Here is a 7021-nt window from a genome sequence, read left to right on the forward strand (position 1 = left end):
CAATGAGGAAGCATCCTGATAAACTCATCTTAAATTGAAAATTTTGTCAATCAAAAACTCATTTAATATGCATAACCTATTGAACGTCAGTGTTTAAGCCAACAGATGGTAAATGAATCTGCTTGCAATGTGCGAGACCCAGTTTCAATCCCTGGGTTGGGAAGGTCCCCTGGAAAAGGAAATGGTTACCCACTCTAGTATTCTTGCCTGGAGAATTCCATGGGCAAAGAAGCTAGGCAGGCTACAGTTCATAGGGTCGCAAAGAGTCAGACACGACTGACTAACACCTTAAACATGCTCAGAACACTTAGTGTATAGTTGGGTAAAATTATCTACACAAAGTCTATTATATAATAAAGTGTTAAATATCTCATGTAACACCTTGTACTGAAAGTGAAAAGCAGAATGTCTGCATTGGTATAACCATTACCAGTACTAAGTATATTGGTTATTCACCTTGTTTGACTGGAGGTTGCAGCTCATTGGCACTACCCAGTATTGTGAGAAAATATTTACCCCACGTTGCTAGTCTGGAAAAATATCGAAATTTGAGGTATGGTTTCCACTGAATGTGTACCACTTTCCCAGCCTCATGAAGTCAATAAATTATAAGTCAAACCATTATAAGTTGGGTACCTTTTGTATACGCAACAAACAAGAGTAGACCAGCTAAGCCAAGTCAACCCCAGAGAATTATGACAGATAATAAATGGAAGCTGTTGTTTCAAATGACACACCAATAAATAGATAGCTAAAATAGTAAGACTCCAAAAAAATTTCATTACCATGCATTTATGAATGATGAATTTACATATGATGCATTTATGTTGAAACCAAACAACCTTCTAATTTATGAGTATTCCTCATCTCATTCAACATTCCACCTCTAAAGATATGTTTACATTTCCCACCTTAAAGATCTATTTCACATTCAGAATAAAGGAAATATTTTCTATGCATTTTGCCTGGAAATTTTGAAACCTAGAATTTAAACCTGCATCATGCAACAGAACTAAGATTTATTTTGTTAGAGGAAATGAGTTTTCCAAGTATTGTCAAATATTTACTACTGCTATTCAGCTTTGATGTGCTGAAAAAAAAAAATAAAAAGACAAATGGAAATGAAACCAAATAAAAACAGAAAATGTTAACTGAGTCCAGAGAATACACATTCTAGACGGGGATTAAGACAAGTTAGCAAACAATTGAGGTACAGTGTTAATCCAGCAGAAACATACATGAGTTCTATAGGAGCAAAGTAAGCAAGTACTTAAGTGCCAAAAGGAGGGGAACACTTGTGGGAACAATTTCTTATAAGGAGAAAACTATTTCATTCTGAAGGACAAGGAAGAAATAGGAGGAAAAATGTGAATAAGTATATTTCCTGACAGAGTGATTAAAATATAAAACCTAAGGATCCAATCTATAAAATATTTAGTATAACTTTAATATAGGCATGGCATATGTTCGGCTATGACAAGGATCAGAAATATAAACAGGGAGCTGGGTGATAAGATATGTAAGCCACAAGAGGAGTTATTGCTATTGTCAGGGTTCTATTTGACAGATAGAAACAAATTGGGGAGTTGGTATAGGGTAGCAGAGATAGAGGTTGGTATAAATATAATAGCTGGGTAAGTAATACAGTAAAGTGAGAAAAAATGTTGGTCTCTCAGTCAAGCCTGACTCTTTGTGAACCCATGGACTACAGCTCACGAGGCTGCTCTGTCCAAGGGATTTTCCAGGCAAGGATACTGGAGTGGTTTGCCTTTTCCTTCTCCAGAGGATCATCCCAACCCAGGGATCCAACCCAGGTCTTCTGCACTGCAGGCAGATTCTTTACTGACTGAGTTACCAGGAAAGCTGGGTTAAAATACTATATATAAAATCTGATAATACATATATATATAATTTCATATATATATTGTATATGCATATGTATATATAGTATTATGTATATAGTATTATATATGTATATATTTATACACATTATGGAGAAGGCAATGGCACCCCACTCCTGTACTCTTGCCTAGAAAATCCATGGACAATGCAGCCTGGTGGGCTGCAGTCCATGGGGTCGCTAAGAGTCAGACACAACTGAGCGACTTCGCTTTCTCTTTTGACTTTCATGCATTGGAGAAGGAAATGGCAACCCACTCCAGTGTTCTTGCCTGGAGAATACCAGGGACGGGGGAGGCTGGTGGGCTTCCGTCTATGGGGTTGCACAGAGTCAGACATGACTGAAGCGACTTAGCAGCAGCAGCAGCAGCAGCATACACATTATATACAACATTATATGTAAGTACTATATGTGTGTGTATATGTATGTGTGTGTGTGTGTGTGTGTGTGTGTGTGTGTGTGTATATCCAAACAGTGACATTGGGCATGGAGAGAAACATTGCATGACAGTTTTTTTGGAGGGAGAATTTAAGGACCTTTGTGCCTGGAATCATGAGTGTAACAAATTAACAGTGGTTCCTAAGTTCCTGACAGGCATTATGGAGAGAATTGTGGTTCTCGTCCCTAAGAGGCTGAATTTAATGGGGGTAACCATGGTGTAGGTGGAAACTGAGTTTGAAGTGCCCATCGGATATTTGGTAGATTTTATTTTATTTTTTTATTTTTATGTTATTTTATTTTTTTTGGTAGATTTTAAAAAGAGTAAATAAGACTTTTGCTGGATTTTTCTTTTTTTCATTTCACTATCATCAACCAAAAAAAAAAAAAGATATTAGTATTTAGTATGTGTTGGACAAAGTGTTCTGTCTGGGTTAAAAGATTCATTATACACTTATTTTTGCCCTACAAGAATCATATTTTTAATCTCTTGTCTACCTCCATAGTTTAAGATTATTGGAAGAAATTCCATTAACCATTACAGATTGTTCTTTGCTTTCCTCTTCAGGGTGATTTATTAATAAAAGGAATACAACTAATTGAATACATTGCATGTATACATTGATGCAATGGAAGCCTGGATTAAAGTTAGTATTGTATGTATTAGGTGGCAGGGAAAAGAGGCATGCTGGTCTCTCATAAATAGAAAACAACTATCCAGAATTTTGTTATCCTTTTATGGACAGAATTGTGTTATAGTCCTCATATTCATATGGTGAAGTCATAACCCCCAGTTCCTTAGAATGTGGCTATAGTTGAAGATAGGGCCTTTAAAGAGGTAATAACAGTTGAATGAGGACAGATGGATTGTCCTTAATCCAACACTACTACTGTCCTTATAAAAAGATGAAGAGGTATCAGTGATGTTCTCAAATAGAGACAAGCCATGTGAAGACAGAGAGAGAAGACAACTCTCTGCAAGCCAAGAAGAGAAGCCTCAGGAGAAGCTAAATCTGCCATCATCTCAGTCTTGGGGTTCCAGGCTCTAGAACTGTGAGAAAATAAACGTATAGTAAGTCCCCTACACACAGACAAGTTCCATTCTGAGAGGGCATTCATAAGTCCAATTTGTGCACAAGTCCAACAAAGTTGGGCTTCCCTGGTGCTCAGATGAAAGAATCTGCCTGCAATGCAGGAGACCTGCAATGGGTTTGATGCCTGGGTGGGGAAGATCCCCTGGAGAAGGGAATGGCAACCCACTCCAGTATCCTTGCCTGGAGAATGCCATGGACAGAGGAGCCTAGTGGGTATAGTCCATGGGGTCGCAATGACATGACTGAGCAACAAACACTTTCACTTTTCCAACAAAGTTAGCCTAGGTTCCCAGCTAATGCCATCAGCTAGATAGTACTATAATAGGTTTTTAATACTTTTCACACAAATAACATAAATTAAAAAACATTGAAAAACCATTTTTAATCTTACAGTTCAATACCTTGAAAAGTACAGGTAGTACAGTACAACAGCTGGCATACGGGGACTGGCATCAAGTGAACAGGCTAGAAGCATTACTGACTGGAGAAGAGAGAGATGGTGGGAGATGGTAGAGCTGAAGGATCTTCAGCAAGAGGAGATGGAGGGCAAGCTGCAGCTTCATTGACACTTATGGCACAGGTTCTGGTTCCTTGCTCAATTCAATTCTAGCTACCCTCTGGAAATAGTGATCCAGTGATGTCTAAGTTGTTGATCTTCTTTTTTTCTCTGTCTCATCATAGATGGTATGGCAGCACTGGATTGAATTCTGAACAGTGGCTGTAATCTCCAGGTAATGTTCTACATTCTGTCCTGTGCATCAAAAACTGACGGTGTTTCCTCAAATAAAGAAAATCCCCTTGCCATTTCCTGCATCATGAATCTCTTCAGTTCTTCAGTGATTTCTTCTTCTTCCTATCTCTCTTCATCCTTACTCTGGGTTTCCAATTCCATCAGGTCTTCATTAGTAAACTCATGTTGCAGCAAATAGTTCAATGAAGTCGCCTTCTTGTGGATCTAGTTCCAGATTCTTGCTGAGGGTCACTAGGTTGCTGAAGACCTCTTTGGACTCATCTGCCTTCTTAAATCCACAAAAATCATAAGCAAACTGCAAGCAAATGTTCTTCCAAACCCCATTCATGGTGACTTAAGCAAATTCAAAGTATTTTCTGGCCTTGCAGATGTCACAGTCCTTCCAAAATTGCTGCAAGGTTTTTCATGATTTGTCACTCACCTTTACAGCCTGATAAAAAGTGTGATATAAACAATATTTTTTGAAAGTCACTATAACTCCTTGGTCCATAGGTTGGATAAGCAATGTAGTATTTGCTTACAGATCACTACTTTGATGTTGGAATGAAAGTTGTCCATGAATGGGGGGTAGCCCATAGAATTGTTGAGCAGCAAAAGAATGCTGAATGGAACATCCTTCTCCAAGCAATATTTCTGTGTCTCCAGGTTAAAGTGGTGGAAAAACTAGTTCTGGAAAATGGCACGTCTAACCCAGGTTTTCCCATTCTGTTGTTTTCCTCTATTTCTTTGCATTGATTGCTGAGGAAGGCTTTCTTATCTCTTCTTGCTATTCTTTGGAACTCTGCATTCAGATGTTTATATCTTTCCTTTGCTTTTCACTTCTCTTCTTTTCACAGCTATTTGTAAGGCCTCCCCAGACAGCCATTTTGCTTTTTTGCATTTCTTTTCCATGGGGATGGTCTTGATCCCTGTCTCCTATACAATGTTATGAACCTCATTCCATAGTTCATCAGGCACTCTATCTATCAGATCTAGGCCCTTAAATCTATTTCTCACTTCCACTGTATAATCATAAGGGATTTCATTTAGGTCATACCTGAATGGTCTAGTGGTTTTCTCTACTTTCTTCAATTTAAGTATGAATTTGGCAATAAGGAGTTCATGATCTGAGCCACAGTCAGCTCCTGGTCTTGTTTTTGTTGACAGTATAGAGCTTCTCCATCTTTGGCTGCAAAGAATATAATCAATCTGATTTCAGTGTTGACCATCTGGTGATGTCCATGTGTAGAGTCTTCTCTTGTGGTGTTGGAAGAGGGTGTTTGCTATGATCAGTGCATTTTCTTGGCAAAACTCTATTAGTCTTTGCCCTGCTTCATTCCGTGTTCCAAGGCCAAATTTGCCTGTTACTCCAGGTGTTTCTTGACTTCCTACTTTTGCATTCCAGTCCCCTACAATGAAAAGGACATCTTTTTTGGGTGTTAGTTCTAAAAGGTCTTGGAGGTCTTCATAGAACCATTCAACTTCAGCTTCTTCAGCGTTACTAATTGGGGCATAGGCTTGGATTACAGTGATACTGAATGCTTTGCCTTGGAAACGAACAGAGATCATTCTGTCGTTTTTGAGATTGCATCCAAGTACTGCATTTAGGACTCTTCTGTTGACCATGATTGCTACTCCATTTCTTCTGAGGGATTCTTGCCCGCAATAGTAGATATAATGGTCATCTGAGTTAAATTCACCCATTCCAGTCCATTTTAGTTCGCTGATTCCTAGAATGTCGACATTCACCCTTGCCATCTCTTGTTTGACCACTTCCAATTTGCCTTGATTCATGGACCTGACATTCCAGGTTCCTATGCAACATTGCTCTTTACAGCATCGGACCTTGCTTCTATCCCCAGTCACACCCACAACTGGGTATTCTTTTTGCTTTGGCTCCATCCCTTCATTCTTTCTGGAGTTATTTCTCCACTGATCTCCAGTAGCATATTGGGCACCTACTGACCTGGGGAGTTCCTCTTTCAGTATCCTATCATTTTGCCTTTTCATACTGTTTATGGGGTTCTCAAGGCAAGAATACTGAAGTGGTTTGCCATTCCCTTCTCCAGTGGACCAGATTCTGTCAGATCTCTCCACCATGACCTGCCCATCTTGGGCTCGATAAAGGACAGAAATGGTATGGACCTAAAAGAAGTCGAAGATATCAAGAAGAGGTGGCAAGAATACGCAGAAGAACTGTACAAAAAACATCTTCACGACCAAGATAATCACGATGGTGTGATCACTGACCTAGAGCCAGGCATCCTGAAAAGTCAAGTGGGCCTTAGAAAGCATCACTACGAACAAAGCTAGTGGAGGTGATGGAATTCCAGTGGAGCTATTTCAAATCCTGAAAGATGATGTTTTGAAAGTGCTGCACTCAATATGCCAGCAAATTTGGAAAACTCAGCGGTGGCCACAGGACTGGAAAAGGTCAGTTTTCATTCCAATCCCAAAGAAAGGCAATGCCAAAGAATGCTCAAACTACCGCACAATTGCACTGATCTCACACGCTAGTAAAGTAATGCTCAAAATTCTCCAAGCCAGGCTTCAGCAATACGTGAACCATGAACTTCCTGATGTTTAAGCTGGTTTTAGAAAAGGCAGAGCAACCAGAGATCAAATTGCCAACATCTGCCTGATCATGGAAAAAGCAAGAGAGTTCCAGAAAACATCTTAATCTGTTTTATTGACTATGCCAAAGCCTTTGACTGTGTGGATCACAATAAACTGTGGACAATTCTGAAATAGATGGGAATACCAGACCACCTGATCTGCCTCTTGAGAAATCTGTATGCAGGTCAGGAAGCAACAGTTAGAACTGGACATGGAACAACAGACTGGTTCCAAATAGGAAAA

The sequence above is a fragment of the Bison bison genome, unplaced genomic scaffold (assembly GCF_000754665.1).
Source record: "Bison bison bison isolate TAMUID 2011002044 unplaced genomic scaffold, Bison_UMD1.0 scf7180017864535, whole genome shotgun sequence".
Classification (NCBI taxonomy): Eukaryota; Metazoa; Chordata; class Mammalia; order Artiodactyla; family Bovidae; genus Bison; species Bison bison.